At 48.5% G+C, this 20856-nt stretch overlaps 1 protein-coding gene across 1 annotated transcript in view; it reads right to left on the minus strand.

Annotated features, from left to right (window-relative positions):
* The window catches only part of LOC141117605 (uncharacterized), a 33218-nt gene extending 27659 nt beyond the window's left edge, over positions 1-5559 (minus strand). The window contains exon 1 of the mRNA XM_073610537.1: positions 5472-5559. The gene's annotated coding sequence lies outside the window, so the exon portion shown is untranslated. The remainder of the gene's footprint in view (positions 1-5471) is intronic.
* Between the last annotated feature and the right edge of the window lie 15297 nt (positions 5560-20856).

The following is a 20856-nucleotide window of genomic DNA, read 5'->3' on the forward strand; positions in this document are numbered from 1 at the left end:
GAATACATACAGCTCTTCTAATCTTCTACCTTTGGGCAGATCACATCATAATTCGTGTCTACCTCAATCCTTGTTATGTGCCTATGGTTAAGAGCCAACCTGTGACCACCAGTTCAGTGAGGAGTACTTTTGAGTTTTTGTGGGGCTGTTTTGAGGAAACAAACTGGAATGCACTCTGCGAGCCACATGGAAGGGACATTGATCGGCTTACTGAGTGCATAACACATATTAATTTCTGTGTAGATTCTATTGTTCCAACAAGAATTGTTTGTTGTTATTCAAAGAATAAACCGTGGGTAACTGGGGATATGAAGGATATTCCTAGCTCCAAGAAGATGGCTTTTAGAGTAGGTAATAGGGAGGAGTTAAAAATTATTCAGAGGGGCCTGAGGATAAAGATTAGAGAGGCTAAGGAGAAAAATAGGAAAAAGCTGGAGTGGAAACTCCAGCAAAACAAAGTAAGGGAGGTCTGGAGTGGCATGAGAACCATTACAGGTCTTAAGCAGGTTGGTGGAGAGACTAGGGGTGATGTGTAATGGGCAAATGAACTGAACCATTTTTTAAATAGGTTTAAATCATGGGGCCCTGGCTTTAACTCCATCAGATTCAACACAAAGCTGTACGAGAGTAGAGTTGCGGAAAGTACCCTCCTCTCCTCATACTAGATGTCCTTCCTCCTTTAATATGTGTTCTGATTCACCCCTATTGGATACTTTTACTGGTTCGTTTTATAAGAAGAACTCTACTCCTCCTTTATGGAAAAGGGCATCAATGTCCTTTACAGCTGATCAGGTGAGTAGACAGTTGAGTTCATTGGGATGTACGCTGGTGTTGCAACGCTGTTATGAACACTGGGAACGGCTTCTAGAGACGTGGTTACCTATGTCTATCCTGGCTGGCTTGATTGAACATGGCGTGCTGTGATCAAGGATACCATTTTTATCTCTGGCTGATTTGACCCCTGTAATAAGGGTCCACAGAGGAGGGTAAGAGGCAGTGTGAGACAGTGGTGGCTCCCTCTCTTTCCTGATCAAGTGTGTTTTTTACCATGAAATACGATACATCTTGAGCTTTCTTTGGGGATTCACCACCTTAAGGACAATATCTTTAAGCCAGGGATGGTGCAAGGATTTTTGACACCCTAGGCGAAACCTCATTTTGCCGCCCCCCTGGCTCCACCCCGACTCCACCCCCTTTCCCCTGCCCATGTAAACCCCACCTTTTTAATGAAGTGCCCATCAAATGCAGCCTCACCAGCGCCCATCAATGCAGCCTCATCAGCACCCATCAAATGCAGCCTCACCAGCACCCATAAATGCAGCCTCACCAGCGCTCATCAAATGCTGCCTCACCAGCGCCAATCAATGCAGCCTCACTAGTGCCCATCAATCCAGCCTCACCAGCGCTCATCAATGCAGCCTCACCAGGGCCCTTCAAATGCAGCCTCACCAGGGCCCATCAAATGCAGCCTCACCAGCGCCCATCAAATGCAGCCTCACCACCACCCATCAAATGCAGCCTCACCAGCACCCATGAAATGCAGCCTCACCAGCATCCATCAATGCAGCCTCATCAGTGCCCATCAATGAATGTTTGCTTGCTTCCATTCATTCGGGAGTTGGGACACAGACACAGTCCCCTGCTGCCGCTGCGCCTCTGACACTATGTATGAATGGAGCGGCGGCTACCTGCTGATGCTGAGACTTAGTTGCTTGCTGCAGAGAGAAGAGAGTAGGAACACCAGTGCCCGGGCGCCCTAGGCGGCTGCCTAGTTTGCCTAGTGGTAGCTCCGGCCCTGCTTTAAGCGCTGCACCTTCTCTTCTATTTCTTTAACATTGGTGTTCTACCATTTTTTTGTGCTGGCTGCTTGAAGGACTATTTGTTTATTTATTTACTTAAGATTGCTAAGTGCAGCAGACTTTTTATATTAAGACAGTTGAGGAGGCTTAAGGTAGTAAAATCAGCAGGCCCTGATGGAGTTAGCCCCAGGGTGCTTACTAATGCAACTGGGGTGTGTTCTTCAACGGGTCTTTACCTTGAGCCTGAGACTACGAAAGGTTCCTGTGTTGTGGAAGATGTCATATCTTGTCCCTGTGCCAAAGATTGTGGCTCCAAGGATGGCTTTGACCTCCCACGTCATGAAGACCTTGGAGAGACTTTTTTTTATATACGACCCATGGTTAGTAAATGTTTAGACCCTTTGCAGCTTGCATACCAGCCAAGACTGGGGGTTGAGGATGCTATCGTTTTCATGTTAAATCGCATGTATGCATTTCTGGATAAAGTCAGCAAGCACTGTGAGGGTCTTCTCCAGTGCTTTTGATACTATCAGGCTGGATCTTTTGGGCGAGAAGCTAGCAGCAATACAGGTTGATGTTTCCCTTGTGTCATGGATTGTAGACTACCTGACAGGAAGACCGCAGTATGTGCGTTTGCAAGACTGTGTGTCAGATAGGGTGATCAGCAATATTGGGGTTCCACAGGGGACAGTTCTCTCTTCTTTTCTTTTTACTGTCTACACCACTGATTTCAGCTACCAGACAGAGTCTTGCCATCTTCAGAAGTTTTCTGATGACTCTGCAGTAGTGGGATGTATGAGGAATGGGGAAGAGACTGAGTATAGGGCTGTGGTGGAGAACTTTGTCACATGGTGTGAGGTTAATGATCTGTATCTAAATGTGACAAAGACAACGGAGTTGGTTGTTGATTTCAGAAAGAGAAAGCAACCAGTGACCAGGGGTGACCCATCCATTAGGGGCACCCGGGCACGGCCCCCCTATCCTCTCCACCCCCTATATGCAGTGGATAGATTCATGCATAGCATAAATCTATCCACGGCCGCCACCTCCTATTCATGTGTCCGGCCCCTTTCAAATCACCGGGCATATGAATTAGAGCGGCCAGGTTTTTTTTTTAAGAACCTGATTAGAGCCATAGGTTCTAATAGACTTCAAAATAGGGTGGACTCAGGACGCAGAGCATTGCGTCTGGAGCCCAACCAGGTGTGTTGAAACAGCAGGTAAGAAACATGTTTCCTGATTGGCCAAAACGTCAGGCGATTCTATTGGACGCCTAGCGCCGGGAGGAGGAGAGAGACACTGCGGAAGCTGCTAAAGGAGAGCACACCGGTCACCAGAGCAGCTTTCCCCGAGCCCGCCATACTCTTACCACCCGCATCCAAGGTAAGGACACTTGGTGGTGGGGGGGCTGTGTTAGTGCCGTGGGGGGGGGTAATTGCCACGGGGGGGGGGGGGGTAGTGCTGCTCCACGGCGGCCCGGTGGGGGTTGTTTGCTGCCCCCCTCAAAAATAAAAAAACACCGCCACTGCCATTGACCCCAATCTCCATCCGAGGAGTGGATGTGGAGGTAGTAGATAGTTAAAAGTACCTGGGGGTGCACATAGATAATAAGCTGGACTGGAGCAAGAACACTAAGGTGCTCTATAGGAAGGGCCAGAGCCGCCTCTACTTTTTGAGGAGTTTTATGAGTCTGTGATGGCCAGCACACTCCTGTATGCAGTGGCATGCTGGGGGAAGCAGGTGTAGCACCCTCTAGGTTGCTAGAAGTGATGTATATAGGTTTTTGTCAGAGTAGCTAGGCCTGCCTGTTTTGATCTGGGCTGGGAGTGGCTCAGGGTAGTGCTGGGTGACTCACAGGCAGCATCACCAGCACCTCTCACTTCTTTCCAGAACATTCTTGTGTTTTCTGGAAAGAGAGGTGGAGGGGGACGTGGAGCTGCCTGGGGCATTCTGGGGAACCCTGACCTATCCCCAATTTGGATTGGCAGGGGGCAGGCCTCCTTAAATACCCAGGTTCAGCGCAGCTGAAGTAGGAGTTGTTCGGGTGGAGATTGGAGATGGAGTGCTAGGCTGTCTGTGGCCTTGAAGGGAGTCCCCCAATCTGGGGAGGGGGTGACCTTGGGCACCAGGTGCAGTCGGGGCCCTCTTACAACACACGGAGGTATCATGGACAGGTTGCACAGGAATAAGGAGAGGACAGTGGGAGAGAGCACTGCCAGGCAAGTCTCCAAGGAGGAACAACAGGTCGCAGCCAGGAGGGCTGGTGAGTGAAGCACAGTTGAGAGGACTGGGGAGACACGCCTGAGAGGACTGATAGAAAGCAGTCTGGAATGGGTGTGGAACCAGAAGAGAGGCCTGGGGTGGCACGCCTGAGAGGACTGGCAGATTGCAGTCTGAGATGGGTGCAGAACCAGAAGTGAGAACGCCAGTGGTAAGCAATTTTTCGCGGGCAAAGGCTGGTGCTGACGTTTCAATCATCATGGCACCATGTTTGATATGGTGTCAGGGTGATCAAAGCGCATTGTTTCTATTTTTACATTCTAATATATAATGAAGTGGTTCAACTCACCATAATACAGAATCAGTGGGAGCCTTGGGCGTGTCACTTGCCACGTCACCTGCCACCATTTGCAGATTGTCACTTGCCACATCACCTGCCACCATTTTCAGATTGTCACTTGGTAAGTCACTTGTCACGTCACCTGCCACCATTTGCAGATTGTCACTTGCCACGTCACTTGTCACGTCACCTGCCACCATTTGCAGATTGCCACATCACTTGTCACCATTTGCAAATTGTCACTTGCCATCTCACTTGCCACCTGATGCGGATTGTCACTTGCCACGTCACCTGCCACCATTAGCAGATTGTCACTTGCCACGTCACCTGCTACTAGATGTGGGTTGGCACTTGCCAACTGATGTGGATTGTCACTTGCCATGCCAGCCAGTGCCACAAAATGTCCATTGTCACTGCATTGGTGGCAGGCTGGCAGCACTGGTCCATTTAGTGAGGGCAGGAGAGTGGAGATGCGGGGCGGGCAGTGAGAGATGATGTAATCTCTCTGCTCCCCGCCGCACCTCCGACATTGAAGAGGCCAGCGATGTGAGGGCGGAAGAGCGCTGATGTGTGGTGGGCAGTGAGAGACAATGTCATCTCTCTGCCCCCCGCCGCACATCGCTGCCACATTGAAGTGGCCCAGCTGTGAGGGCGGAAGAGTTATGACGTGGAGCGGGCGGAGAGAGATGATGTCATCTATGCTTGTCCGCCCGCTCGTTTTTCTCCTCCACCTCTAATGCAGCCCGCCCGCCGCAGCCACGACCCGCTGGTTAGGCAGGGACCCCGCGTCAAGAGACTCGGGGCTATGGGCTCAAGATTCGGGGCTACAGCCTCAATAGCCACCCCCTGGCGACCTATGATTGTGGTTCTAAAATTTGAAACCCTGTTTATATATAAAGCCTTGATCTTCAAAGAAAAAAAAATTGTGATTAATTAAAAACACAGTTTTAACAAAAAACAATTTGGACAATTTAGGTCTGAGTACACAGAAGATATAGCTGGAGTCTCAGAGACTCTATGAGTGCTGTTAGAGCTTTGGGTTTCCCCAGCAAAGCTTTCTGCTTAAGTATTAGTCAGCAGTGAATTCTCAGAAAGGTTCAACAAATTCTTACCTCTGTGAATTGTTAAGACGAATCTCGCAATGTTTCACTTCACAGTCTCTCAAATATCTCTCTAACCCTTATCAGGAAGTCTCTTGTTTCCTGTATTCTTCCCTCCATGGATCCGTGTGCAAAGCTAGATCAGAGGTTAAGGCTTGTTTACAACAGTAGATGCACGCAAATGTTTTTTTTTTAAATGCAGTACGAATGCATATGCAAAAAAAATTATTTACTTATATTACAAATTTATGCCATTGCAGTGCCTTTATGTGTCTTTAAAAAAGTAGAGAATCCTTCATTTTGTCTGATTTCATCAAAACGGTCAAATCCACAAACAATTTAATAGCCTTAACATCTCATCCGATAAATTTAGACTCAATTTCGATCGGATTCAATCAAATTAAGTTGATCGGTCAGGCTAGAATATTATCGTTTTTAGCCAGTCAGGAGCACTGAGATCGTTAGTTCATGAACACCATTGTATTTTAGTTAATCAGATTAGGCTGCTACATTTAGTTTTAGGCTTCTCTGTACTGAGTGGAGCAGTGACAAATTGTTTTTGTCTATTCAGAGTTACTTAAAATGGGTGTATTTTTTTAAAAGAAACTTTATTGGATTTTACAACATACAAAATCAAAAGACTCTGAGCAATGACAAAGGTAGTCTTTGAAAAATTACATAAAAGGTAATATAAGCCATCGTAATGTTAAACATGGGGTGGGGGGCAACTAAAGGAGAGAGGGGAGGGGGGGAAGGTGAGGAAGGAGGGGAGAAGTAGCCTAAGCTAGAGTTTTACATAAGAGGAGCCATCAATGGACTCGGAAAACATCAAGCACATAAAACAGTCAAGGGTATCAGTGAATAGGTAGCATATAAACATCAACATGAACATACCTACTGTCACGGGCATGGCCAGAGCGGAGGCTGTTGGAGAGGACTGTGTGCAAGCCTGTTGCCCACCGATTATGGGCCCTAGCATTTGAGGTGAATGAGAAATCCAGTCTGAACTGTATTAATCGGACTCAGTCATGTATATATTGTATGGGGACTCCTTACTGTAGATTTGTGTCCCTGAAGAGGGAGGGGGGATTCCTCCAGCAGCCCCCTGCTGATAAGACTGATTCATTCTGCTGGGACACATCCTGTGAGGAGATGCTGGTGTTATCAACATGTGTTTATGTTAATTGAGAGAGCTGATCACATTAGCCACCAGCCCTGGCTAATAGACGAATGGTCTAGGCTGAGGAGGGGGGAGATTGTTGTTTGTATTGTTAATTGTATTAATGTGTGAAGCTCGGTGCCCACAAGACTGTCATCTGGTCTGGGTACATTTTGTAGTAAATTAGGTCATGTTAATTAGGTTAGCTTTGAGTCATCCCTGCTGTATAAAGGTCTGTGAGATCTCAAAATAAAGGTAGTTCTGATGTACTCCAAGACTGGTGTTGTCTAGTTCTTGGGGTTCCTATGGCCAGATCCATTGGACTCGTGTTCCAGAACTTAGGAAGCGGTATATGACGGAAGCACTCAAGCGGAGTGTGGGGCGTTCCGTGACATTGGTGGCAAGCAGCGGGAAAGCTTCCTGAAGTCTGGGACATCCAAACTTCCATCTGGATCCAAGGTCCAGATAGCAGAAGAGGAGAGGTACAGATACCAGCCGCCATGGATGAGGAATTCAGAAGGAGGTTGCGAGAGATGCAGATACAGCACAGAGGACCAGTATCGGAGCAGGTCCTGCTGGGATGGTGTGATTCTATTCGCTGCAAACTCTGGAAGGAAGCGCTAGCCCGTGAGCAGCGACACCAGGGAAAAGTTCTCCCCTCCATCGAGGAAAGGTACTGGTCGCAGTACAGACTGCGGGTGCGGTTTTTGGGAGAAAAACCACACAAGAAGCAGACAGCTGAATTAAGCAGGCTGGTCTGGGCAGAGATGAAGCTGGATGAGAGCTACAGAGCCCTCCGGTGGCATGTATCCCAAGCATGTCCCTGGATAGCGGATGACAGCCCAACGGAAGGCTTAAGCTACGGCGGCTTGGGACTGTTGTTTGTGAAGCTGACAGGGGACCCTAACTTTGGGAGTGATTTGGAGCGGCGGGTGGACGAAATCATGGATTTCAGAGAAGGGCTACTGAACATTTTGGAAGTGCACTGGGCACAGGAAGATTTGGAGTTTCTGGCCGTTCAGGAATGGGAGCTAGAGATCGCCTACAGACGGCTGCTAGACATTGCTCAGTGCCAGGGCTGGGCTCCCTTTGCCTGGGACTATCAGGAAATACCAGCTGACAACCCTGAAATCCTGGCTGAAGAGTCGGCAATGTGGCAGAGCGATAGTGTGCTTTGCCAACCTGCCCCCACAGCTATGGAGGCGGAGGTCTTATGGCGGATGCAGCAAGTGCTGACTGACCTTGATGATCCTGTTTCTGCATGGGATGATCTTGGATGGAGGAATGTGCCTGTCCAGCAGCATGCCAGAGAATCTGCAGTGGAAAATCTGGAGATTGCCATCCCCAAAACTGAAGTGCTGACAACAGGGCAGAGCTCTGCTAACCTCTGCCCAGCACTGATAACATCTTCTGGGTTCCATGGACAGGAGATGGTGAACCTCCATCCCCAGACACCAGTTGCAGAGACAGGGGATTTGATAGACTTTTCTGCTGAGGAAGAACCATCGGGTGAGCCCCCAGCAGAAGAGTTGGGATTAGGGCCAAACTTCATTGCGCTCTGCTCAGCATTGATGGCATCTTCTGAGTTCCACGGACAGGAGATGGTGAACCTCTATCCACAGACACCAGTTATAGAGGTAGAGGATTTAATAGACGTTTCTGTAGAGGAGGAACCACCTGGCAAACCCCCAGCAGAAGTGCTGGCAACCGGACAGAGGGTCCAAGACCTCTGCCCCACACCTGCAGCAATTGTGGAGGCCCAAGGTGAGGAGGTGGCAGTCTATCGCGAGCTGCAGATCAGGATCCAAGGAGAGAATGCAGTCATCACCTCACAACTGCAGCTTGATCTGGTGTCGGTTGATGGGGCTTCAGTCCCCACCTGTATACCCCAGGGATGCTGGGCAGTCGGCCCAGATCCCCAACAGCAGGATGGAGTGAGCCCAGTCCCCCTGTCTTCTCTCCAGCGGCAGAAAGGATTCCAGGGAGAAGGGCCAGTCCGGGCCTCTCCCCAGCGGCAGATATGTTCTCTGAGAGAGGCAGAGGATGGCTGGGTGAGTAATGCACTGTTTGGGATGATTTGTTTGGGGTACTGTGTGGGTACAGGCAGTAGAGGACTGGAGCTGTGGACTAACTTCGGAGTCAACCCGTCTGGGGTCTCCTCCTGTGTTAGTCTCCTGCTGAAAGGGGAGAAATGTCACGGGCATGGCCAGAGCGGAGGCTGTTGGAGAGGACTGTGTGCAAGCCTGTTGCCCACCGATTATGGGCCCTAGCATTTGAGGTGAATGAGAAATCCAGTCTGAACTGTATTAATCGGACTCAGTCATGTATATATTGTATGGGGACTCCTTACTGTAGATTTGTGTCCCTGAAGAGGGAGGGGGGATTCCTCCAGCAGCCCCCTGCTGATAAGACTGATTCATTCTGCTGGGACACATCCTGTGAGGAGATGCTGGTGTTATCAACATGTGTTTATGTTAATTGAGAGAGCTGATCACATTAGCCACCAGCCCTGGCTAATAGACGAATGGTCTAGGCTGAGGAGGGGGGAGATTGTTGTTTGTATTGTTAATTGTATTAATGTGTGAAGCTCGGTGCCCACAAGACTGTCATCTGGTCTGGGTACATTTTGTAGTAAATTAGGTCATGTTAATTAGGTTAGCTTTGAGTCATCCCTGCTGTATAAAGGTCTGTGAGATCTCAAAATAAAGGTAGTTCTGATGTACTCCAAGACTGGTGTTGTCTAGTTCTTGGGGTTCCTATGGCCAGATCCATTGGACTCGTGTTCCAGAACTTAGGAAGCGGTATATGACGGAAGCACTCAAGCGGAGTGTGGGGCGTTCCGTGACACCTACCAACTTTTGAACTTCAGAATGAGGGACACTTGAGGAAGGAAGTAACCTTGCATAGCGTGTTGTGACAAATGTGGGTGTGCTCAAACTTCTGACAGTGGGAGGAGCTTAAGGGGCACCATTAAACAAAACTCGGGCTTCCTTGTACCTATAAAATATGCTTTTATTATTGTTACTCAAGCAAGAGTCTCATGGATACATACAAACCCCAGCACATTCATTTAAAAAAAAGGATAAAAGCATGCAGTGTTTGGAGTGCATTACGTACACAGTGCAGGGTACTGAGATGAGCTATGTGCAGAGTGCAGGGTTCTGGGATGAGCTGCGCACAGAGTGCAGGGTTCTGGGATGAAATAAGTACACAGTGCAGGGTTCTGGGATGAGCTATGTACAAAGTGCAGGGTTCTGGGGTGAGCTATGTACAGAGTGCAGGGTTTTGGGGTGAGCTATGGACAGAGTGCAGGGTTCTGGGATGAGCTATGTACAGAGTGCAGGGTTCTGGAATGAACTATGTACAGAGTGCAGGGTTCTGAGATGAGCTATATACAGGGTGCAGGGTTGGGATGAGCTATATACAGGGTGCAGAGTTCTGGGATGAGCTATATACAGGGTGCAGGGTTCTGAGATGAGCTATATACAGGGTTCAGGGTACTGGGATAAGCTATATACAGGGTGCAGCAGAGGCGTAATTAGAACCTTCAGAGCCCTGGTGCAAGAAACCATGAAGGGCCCCCCGACCTCTGGTCTGGGCCATTCCCTCCGAGCCCAGAGCCCCTCAAACTGATCCCACCACCCTTCATGGTCCCACAGTGGATCCCTTTCACATGTTGTGGAGTATTGGGCCCTGCCATGGTGACAGAAGACCAATGGCCAGTCGCAAGTGCAACCTTTGCTGGTAGTTCTGCCAGTGGTGTCAGTGTGGACTGTGAATGATATCAGTCAGTAGGGCTGTGGACATGGTCAGTAGAGCAGTGGAAGTGGTCAGTAGGGCAGTGGACATGGTCAGTAGGGTAGTGGATATTGTCAGTAGAGCAGTGGTCATGGTCAGCAGAGCAGTGGACATGGTCAGTAGGGCAGTGGATATTATCAGTAGGGCAGTGGAAGTGGAGGGCAGTATGATGGGGTGGAAGGCAGTATGATGCGAGAGGAGGCAGTGGAGGGCAGTATGATGGGGTGGAGGACAGTATGATGGGAGGGGAGGTAGTGAAGGGCAGTTTGATGGGAGGGGTGGCAGTGGAGGGCAGTATGATGGGAGGAGGTGGTAGTGGAGGGCAGTATAATGGGAGGGGGTGGTAGTGGAGGGCAGTATAATCGGAGGGGGGTTAGCGGAGGGCAGTATGATGGGAGGGGTGGTAGCGAAGGGCAGTATGATGGGAGGGTGGTAGTGGAGGGCAGTATGATGGGAGGGGTGGTAGCGAAGGGCAGTATGATGGGAGGGGTCGTAGTGGAGGGCAGTATAATGGGAGGGGGGTTAGTGGAGGGCAGTATGATGGGAGGGGTGGTAGCGGAGGGCAGTATGAAGGGAGGGAGGGCAGTAAGATGGGGTGGAGGGCAGTATGATGGGAGGGGTGGCAGTGGAGGGCAGTATGATGGGAGGGGGGTTAATGGAGGGCAGTATGATGGGAGGGGTGGTAGTGGAGGGCAGTATGATGGTAGGGGGTGGTTGTGGAGGGCAGTATAATGGGAGGGGGTAAGCGGAGGGCAGTATAATGGGAGGGGTGATAGTGGAGGGCAGTATAATGGGAGGGGTGATAGTGGAGGGCAGTATAATGGGAGGGGGGTTAGTGGAGGGCAGTATGATGGGAGGGGTGGTAGCGAAGGGCAGTATGATGGGAGGGATGGTAGCGAAGGGCAGTATGATGAGAGGGGGGTTAGTGGAGGGCATAATGATGGGAGGGGTGGTAGCGAAGGGCAGTATGATGGGAGGGGTGGTAGCGAAGGGCAGTATGATGGGAGGGGTGGTAGCAAAGAGCAGTATGATGGGAGGGGTGGTAGTGAAGGGCAGTATATTGGGAGGGGGGGTTAGTGGAGGGCAGTATGATGGGAGGGGTGGTAGCGAAGGGCAGTATGATGGGAGGGGTGGTAGTGGAGGGCAGTATAATGGGAGGGGGTTTAGTGGAGGGCAGTATAATGGGAGGGGTGGTAGTGGAGGGCAGTATGATGAGAGGGGTGGTAGCGAACGGGCAGTATGATGGGAGGGGTGGTAGCGAAGGGCAGTATGATGGGAGGGGTGGTAGTGGAGGGCAGTATAATGGGAGGGGGGTTAGTGGAGGGCAGTATGCTGGGAGGGGTGGTAGAGAAGGGCAGTATGATGGGAGGGTTGGTAGTGGAGGGCAGTATAATGGGAGGGGGGTTAGTGGAGAGCAGTATGATAGGAGGGGTGGTAGTGGAGGACAGTATGGTGGGAGGGAGGGCAGTATGATGGGAGGGGTAGTAGTGGAGGGCAGTATAATGGTAGAGGTGGCAGTGGAGGACAGTATAATGGGAGGAGGGCAGTGGAGGGCAGTATAATGGGAGGGGGGAAGTATAATAGGGGGGTAGGGCAGTATGGGGGGACTATACAGCATGACTGGAGGGGGGCAGTGTATGGGAGGGAGCAGAGTCGGGGGTGGAGCCAAGGGCGGAGCTTAGGCGCGAGGAGGAGGACACCTCCAGCTCGCTCTGAATGCTGGGGCTCCGCTCTCCTCCTCATCATGACGTCACTGGTTGTTAGACGCCAGGCGGGCCATGTCTGACAACCAGTAGTTTTGGCAGTGAGCCAGGCAGCGTCTGGGGGTGAAATAAATCGGGTCTCGGCCAGAACTAGTAAACATCCCAACAACAATGTAAACATCCCTTGTAATAGAAAAAAAGCATGACAGAACCTCTTAAATATGAGATCTGGAGTCAAAAAGACCTCAGATCTCATATTTACACTAAAATGCAATAAAAAAAAAAAAATTGTCATTTAAAAAAATAATTTAAAAAAATAGCCCTTTAAGAGCTGTGGGCGGAAGTGACGTTTGGACGTATGGAGACGGGTGGGGGCCATCTTCCCCTCACTCGTCTCCATACCCAGCAAGTGACCGGACCCGATTGCCTCTGCTGACGGCTCCAGTAAGCGGCGGAGGGCACCGGAGCGCGGCGGGAGGGGGGGCTCCTCTCCCGCCGCTGATAAAAGTGATCGTGCGTTAGATTTGCCGCAGAGACCACTTTATTTCTGTAGTGCACCGGCCACTGAAGAAGAGGATACCAGGGTTATGGCAGCTAGCTGCTGCCATAACAATGATTTCCTCCTTCAAACAACCGACGTATAACGGCGGCGGGCAGTCCGTAAGTGGATAAGAACTGTCAAACACTGGACTTGACACAACAGTGGGAGCCAGTGTCGGAGGAGGACTGGGTAGGCAGAAGAAGAAGTCATTGGGAGAAGAACTGGGAGAAGCAGCGAATGGAGAAGTACCGGGAGAAGAAGCGTAGGGCGAAGACCGGAGGAAGAAGAACCAGGGAAGAAGAACCTGAGGGAGAAAACTGGAGGAAGACACGGAGCTATGATGGGGGACATTCTTGATTTTTAACAAAGGACTTTTCAACAACGGTCTCTTGTTTTTTGTAACACTACACTTCTTTTTTTGGTGAATAGGTAGGGGTACAATGTACCCCATACTCATTCACATGGGGGGGCGAGATCTGGGGGCTTCCAGATTCTGATAAGCCCCCTGCCCGCAGACCCCCACAACCACCGCCCAGGGTTGTCAGGAAGAGGCCCTTGTCCCCAACAACATGGGGGCAAGGTGCTTTGGGGGGGTGCGCAGAACCTCCCCTGTCCCAAAGCACCCTCCCCCATGTTGACTACATGTGGCCTGGTATGGTCCAGGAGGGGGGCTCTCGCTCGCCCCCCCCTTTCCTGACCTGCTGGGCTGCATGCTCGGATAAGGGTCTGGTATGGAATCTAATTAGGAACCCACACCATTTTTTTGGCGTGGGGCTCCCCCTCCAGATCCATACCAGACTCAAAGGGCCTGGTATGGTCGGCTCAAAGTCGGATCCCGTTCATTGAAGTCGCATAAAAGTAGGTCGGATCAGTGTGAAGATAGCCTTAGAAGACAAGACAAGTTATAAATTCTAATATTGGATCATTTTGGAAATAAGCAGGTGATAATTGAGGTAGTATAGGGAGGAGGGAAGTTTTCCTATTTTAATCCCAAAGTAGGTATTGTTGGTTATAGCTATGGGAAAGATTGAGTTGACTGTCCAGGTGGGCTGGTACAATGATAAGATTTCACTTTTGGAAACGTTTATTCTGAGCCCTGAACAAGTCCGAAACTGTGTGAAAATCTCCCGGATATGGGGCATGTCCAGCTGGGGGTCAGATGTAAAAATTAGAATATTGTAGGTGAATAAAGCTGTACACAGCCCACCATGACTCCGTGGAGGTGAGAGTGGGATAAGAGGTAATGTGACAGGGGCTCAAGTGCTACAGTTATTCTGAAGAACTAACCACAGTCAGTGAAAGCTAACATTATCAAAAGCCTTCTTGTCATCTAGAGCAATGATAGCTAGATCACTGGAGGGGTTAGCTCTTGCATGTCCCAAAACAGTAAGGACTTTACATATATTGGAGGTGGCAGAGTGCCCTAAAGTGAATCCAGCTTAAGAGGGGTGAATCAGGGTGGGCATGATCAATGCTAATCTGTTGGCAACAATCTTGGAGAGGATTTTAGGGTCAAGGTTTACCAGGGATAATAGGTGGTATGAGCACGGCTCCATTGGGTCTTTACCTTTCTTGGGAAATAACTTGATATGGGCTTGGAAACCTGAGGGGGTATCGTCCCCTATCAAGAATTGACTGGTAAATGGAGGCTAGGTTCAGAGCAATAGTGGTGGCCGAAAGCTTGTAGAACTCAGACGTGTACCCATCGGGGCCCGGGGCTTTGCCGTTGGTCAAAGACATAATGGTGGGTGTAACATCGGCGACCATGATCGGGGCATTGAGCTGGGCCAGGAGCATTTGGTCAACCTGTGGGAGGAGGACCTGATCCAGGAACCGCTACCACATTGATGGTGTCTCAACCATACAGTTTAGCATAGAATTGTTCTAAAATGTAATTCACTTCCTTGGAGAATGAAGTAAGCCTATCATGAGGATCTTTCAGGGCAGAGTTATGAGCGGGAATGCGATGTCCCCTGCTCAGGCGGGCCAGCAACTTCCCTGTCTTTTTTCCAAATTTGTGATATTGGAGGTCCTGGAATGACTGGTGGATCTGTTCCTGCACATCTGCCCATAAATCAAATTGACATTTTGCTTCTCGCCAAGCTTTGCTGTGCTTCGTTAGTTTGGGCAAAACAAAGGGTATTGCTCGCTGCACAATACTGTTTAGTGGCATTTTTCCTGTAATCAGCAGAGAAGGAAATAATTCTGCCGCACAACACAGCTTTCCCAGCTTTACAGAAAAGATTGGGGTCAGAAGTATGCCTTGAATTAGTTGTGTAATATACCCATGCTCCCCTTGCTCCCCTTATGACCACTAGGAGATCTTTGTTGTCTGACAGATAAGATGGGAAACACCATGTATTTACAAAACTCGTGGCACAAAATCTACCAGACTGTGAGAGTCTATCCTGGACAAAGTATGATGTGGGGGGGAGGGGGGGTTAGCCTCCAGAGGACCACAAGTTGTAAACCGTCTGCGAAGTGTGTCAATGGTGTTGTAACTATCGAAGGGGAGGTACCCAGGGAGTCCCTGCCTGGGGATTTGTCCTCCAGGAGGTGCACCTCTAAATTAAAATCACCCCTAACTAAAAGAGGATGGTGGAGGAGAGGGGCTTTATTGGAAGACAGTGTTTGGAAGAATTGCTTAGACGGGAAATTCGGGGCGTAGATACTGGAAAGTACCCAGTCTTGGGAAAACAGACGCCATCACCCTCTACCGATAGCACCTCATAGGGTAAGTTTTTGTGAATGAGGATAAGCACACTTGCCTTCCCTTTGACTGACGTTGAGACTACCCACAGCTTACGCATACAATGAAAATCATCCACTGTCAAGTGGGTTTCTTGTAATAATGCAATGTCAGTTTTAAGGCGCTTGAGGGGACGTAAAATCGTCATTCGTTTATGGGGTGATTGAAGCCCCTTGACATTCTTTTCTACTTTCATAACTAGGTGGTGATAAGGGGAGATCTGGTATGAAAATGAGGTGGGTCCCTACACGAAAAAACGAGTCGAACAACGCCAAGGAGGTGCCACTTGGTGAATTAGGACAATTGAGGAATTGACTGCTGAGACGAGAGGCAAAAAGGATCTTCATTGCGGTTGCACAGAGAAGTGCAGAATATGGTGGAGGAGTTCTGTCCTCCTCTCTGCTGCCGATTGCTGATACAAGGTTGGGACAGAGACTAGATGGTGGTGCTGTTTTAGGGAAGAACCAGTTAATACCAACGGCCCCCTACAAGGGTGGCACTACATTGAGATTACAAGGTGGAAACAGAGATGTGATCGATAATTTACAATCGTAAATTACAATCATATCTTTATTTATTGATTGAAATCTACTTCTCTGTGTGTGGCATATCGATTGAATAGATTTTCAAATATTGATCGATTATTTATTTTGGGAAGAGGTGAATCCGAAAAAAAATCAGACATTTAACGAAGTATGAATGGCTGCCATTACACAGTTGCAAAAAAAAGAAATATAACTGGAAATAACTTTTTTTTTCATGTTCACTTGTGCAATCCTCACCTAGGCGAGGATGACGTATGAAGCCACCGCTGTCTTTTTGGATGTCTACATCACACATCCCAGGAGGCAAGGCAACAGATTCCATGTCCGCACAGACACACTGTAGGTCTGGGCCAGTCTTGGCTCCCCAGGACTATTGAAAACACATTCTGGACACATGGTTCTTGCAGACTCATAACTGTCACTTCCTCTTCCTTTCTGAAAATATATTATTACCCACATCTGTGACTACACTGATGAGCACCTGTGACACCCTCAATCCTCTTGGATGGACCCCCTGATCTCTCCAAAATATGAACAACTGCATCTAAAAGATCCTTCAGGTTATATATTATGTATATACAGTATTTATCACACAACACAGACACAATTTTACTTCATTTTTTTATTTTTCCTTCAATTCATGAAATTTCATACACACAATATAACAATTTATATATACACAATATGCCAACACATTTACCTTTCACAGTTAACACTCATACATTCACCTGATCAATGCCTCGAAAATTCCCTTCTGATGGGATATAACTTCAAATAGTGCAGTCAAGGCTATGTACACAGTTGCAGTTAAAATGCAGACTTGGCAAGTATTTCTGTTACTCAGTGTTCAGCTCCAGCTCCAGCCAATAATTTTCTTTAGCTTTGAACACAGCAGGAAAGAGAGTCAAGCTGGCCATACACCAGTAAATTTTCCAACGTACATTGTCCAAAAATTTAATTTAATTCAATTTTCACTGCAGTTGAATATGAATGTTGATCTTGCTAACAATTAGAAAATTGAATAAACATTTTCAAATGAAATTCTACTAGTGTATGGCCAGCTTTAGGAAAGGGTCATAATGTTTTCTAAGCAAAGGGTTAGATCACTATCCTTCATACCTCCAGACGCTGGATTGTGGTCAAAGATTTCTGCCTGTGGAAGGACAAATATTGTGGGTGGGGGGAATAGTGTTATCATCGTTTGTCTCATCGTTGATGTCAGTGGGAGGAGAAGTGCCCCATCATTGGTATCAAAGGGAGGAATAGTGCCTCATCATTGGTATCAGTGGGAGGAATAGTGTCCAATCATTGGTAACAGTGGGAGGAATAGTGCTCTGTCATTGGTGTCAGTGGAAAGAATAGTGTCCCATCATTGATGTCAGTGGGAGGAATAGTGCCTCATCATTGGTATCAGTGGGATTAATAGTGCCCCATCATTGGTATCAGTGTAAGGAATAGGGATGAGCTGAACACCCCCCGGTTTGGTTCGCACCAGAACCTGCGAACAGGCCGAAAATTCGCACGAACGTTAGAACCCCATTGAAGTCTATGGGACTTGAACGTTCAAAATCAAAAGTGCTAATTTTAAAGGCTAATTTGCATGGTATTGTCCTAAAAAGGGTTTGGGAACCCGGGTCCTGCCCCAGGGGACATGTATCAATGCAAAAAAAAGTTTCAAAAATGGCCGTTTTTTCGGGAGCAGTGATTTTAATGATGCTTAAAGTGAAAAAAAAGTGAAATATTCCTTTAAATATCATACCTGGGGGGTGTCTATAGTATGCCTGTAAAGTGGTGCGTGTTTCCCATGCTTAGAACAGTCCCTGCACAAAATGACATTTTTAAATGAATAAAAGTCATTTAAAACTGCTTGCGGCTTTAATGTAATGTCGGGTCCCGGTAATATGGATGAAAATCAGTGAGACAAAGGCATGGGTACCCCCCAGTCCATTACCAGGCCGTTTGGGTCTTGTATGGATATTAAGGGGAACCCCGCACCCAAATTTAAAAAAGGAAAGGCGTAGGGCTACCAGGCCCTATATACTCTGAACAGCAGTATGCAGGCGGTGCAATCAAGACAGGGACTGTAAGTTTGCTGTTAAGTAGAATCTGTTTGTAATTTTGAACTGGTACATTTTTAACGTGTTTAGCTCCAGCAAAAAAATCTATTTTAAGCTTTTTGGAAAACATAGGGAAGGGTTATCACATTTGTGTGACATTTGTTTTGCTGTCTGTGCTCCTCTTCAGAAGATTTCACCTCACTTTCTGTCCCAATGACAAATGTTTTTTGACAATTTGGGGTTTTTAGTGAAACAAGGATTGGTGATAAAGCATCAGTGGAAAGGAGACACGTTTTTCCTATATAAACTCTTACAGGAGAGAATGTCCCTTCCTAGGGGTAGATTTCATCTCACTTCCTGTTGTCTCCTTCCATTTGCAAGTAGGCACTATATACTCTGCAGAAATTGGAGCCTTAGGTGTTGGTGTTGCCACAACACTGTAAGCCCTCACAGTTACTCTTGGTGGGCGCAGCAACGGGCTCCTCTGTGAAATATTAGATCAAGAATTGTAATTACATGCCCCTGTTGAACAGGGTCAGAAAAATTGGGCCTTTGGTGGTGGTGCTGTTGCCACAACACTGTAAGTCCTCACGGTTACTCTTGGTGGGAGCTGGAACGGGCCCTGCTGTGAAATATTAGATCAAGAATTGTAATTACATGCACCCGTTGAACAGGGGCAGAAAAATTAAGCCTTTGATGGTGGGGGTGCTGGTGCCACAACACTGTAAGTCCTCACATTTACTCTTGGTGGAGCGCAGAAACAGGCCCTGCTGTGAAATATTAGATCAAGAATTGTAATTACATGTCCCTGTTGAACAGGAGCAGAAAAATTGGGCCTTAGGCATTGGTGCCACAACACTGCAACCCCTCACAGATACTCTAGTTGGAGCGTAGGAATGAGCCCTCCTGTAAAATATTGCATCAAAAATTGTAATTATACGCCCCTGTTAAACAGGGGCTGAAAAATTGGGCCTTAGGCACTGGTGCTGGTGCCACAACACTGCAACCCCTCACAGATACTCTAGTTGGAACGCAGGAACGAGCCCTGCTGCAAAGTATTGCGTCAAAAATTGTAATTACACGCCCCTATTAAACAGGGGCTGAAAAATTAGGCTTTAGGCACTGGTGCTGGTGCCACAACACTGCAACCCCTCACAAATACTCTAGTTGAGTGCAGCAACGAACCCTTCTTGCAAAATATTGCATAAAAAATTGTAATTACACACCCCTGTTAAAAAGGGGCTGGAAAAATTGGGTCTTAGCCACTGGTGGCGGCGCCCAGAACCAAAAATATTCTTACAAGCTATCAGCATGATCATTGAGGAGGAAGAGGATAGTCACTCAGCAAAACAGGATAGTCACTCAGCATCAGCATAGGCAGTCTTGAAGGGATCTGACATTTCAAAAAAAATTACTCGGTTACATCAGCATCAGGTGCTTGGTAGCTGGTGGTGATCCAAGACTGATTCATTTTTATGAAGGTCAGTGATCGGTTACAAAACCTCCAGCAGCACTGAATGTGCATTCCAAAAGAATGCTGGATGCAGGACAGGCCAGTAGCTCAATTGCATACTGTGCAAGCTCTGGCCAGTGATCCATCCTCAAGACCCAGTAACCCAGAGGATTTTCGGTGGGAAAGGTGTCCAAGTCAGATCTTGCCCCTACGTATTCCTGCACCATGTAAAACAGACGCTGGTGATGGTTGCTGGAACCGATCATACCTTGGGGCTGCGGACTAAAGAATTTTGTCTGAACGCATTGGTCAGACGGCCACCTTCTCCACCGCTCCTTCTTTGACTGACCAAAGCCTCAGCAACACGTTGTCCAGGAACAGGAGTTTGTAACCTCCCAGTCTCTGGGAAAGCGTTGCACAGACCTTTCTGCAAGGCCTCCTGAAGATGTTTCATCCTCTGCTTCCTCTGTGATGGCAAGATAAGGTCCGCAACCTTACCCTTGTAACGTGGATCAAGGAGGGTTGCCAGCCAGTATTGATCCCTCTCCTTGATACCACGAATACGAGGATCCTTCCGCAGGCTTTGCAGGATCAGGGAGGCCATGCACCATAGGTTTGCTGAGCCATTCAGTCCGGAGTCCTCTGGGTCACTAAGGACGACATGATCCGCAGCCACCTCCTCCCAGCCACGTACAAGTCCATGGGTTTCTTGGGACTGTAAATGATCCCTTAAAGACTGCTGCTGATGCTGAGTGCCAGGCTCCACCTCCATGCTGACACAATCCTCCTCTTCCTCCTCCTCCTCCTCGTCCCCTTCCTGTGTGATCGGCGGGCACGCAGGAACACTGTCTGTATAAAGGGGGCCTTGAGAGCTAAGGAAGTCCTCCTCTTCCTGCCTCTCTTCTGCCTCAAGTGCCCTGTCGATTATTCCACGCAGCGTGTGCTCCAACAGGTGGACATGGGGGACAGTGTCACTGATGCATGCACTGTCACTGCTCACCATCCTTGTGGCCTCCTCAAATGGTGACAGGACAGTGCATGCATCCCTGATCATGGCCCACTGGCGTGAGGAAAAAAAAACAAGCTCCCCTGACCCTGTCCTGGTGCCATAGTCGCACAGGTACTCATTGATGGCCCTCTGCTGCGCGTGCAGCCACTGCAGCATGGCCAAAGTTGAGTTCCACCTGGTGGGAATGTCACAGATTAGGCGGTTCCTGCAGAGCTGACAGAATCTCTGCCCCAGTGTGGCTCCTGTCCACCAAGCACACCAGCTCATGGCATTTTTTGGCCTGCGTGCTTGCGTAGCCCCTTGAACGCCTACGGAGCACTGCTGGTTCCGAAATCAAATCAGCACAGAAAGAGGCCATGGAGGAAGAAGAAGAGGAGGGGGTG

Source organism: Aquarana catesbeiana, linkage group LG13 (assembly GCF_042186555.1).
Source record: "Aquarana catesbeiana isolate 2022-GZ linkage group LG13, ASM4218655v1, whole genome shotgun sequence".
NCBI classification, from domain to species: domain Eukaryota; kingdom Metazoa; phylum Chordata; class Amphibia; order Anura; family Ranidae; genus Aquarana; species Aquarana catesbeiana.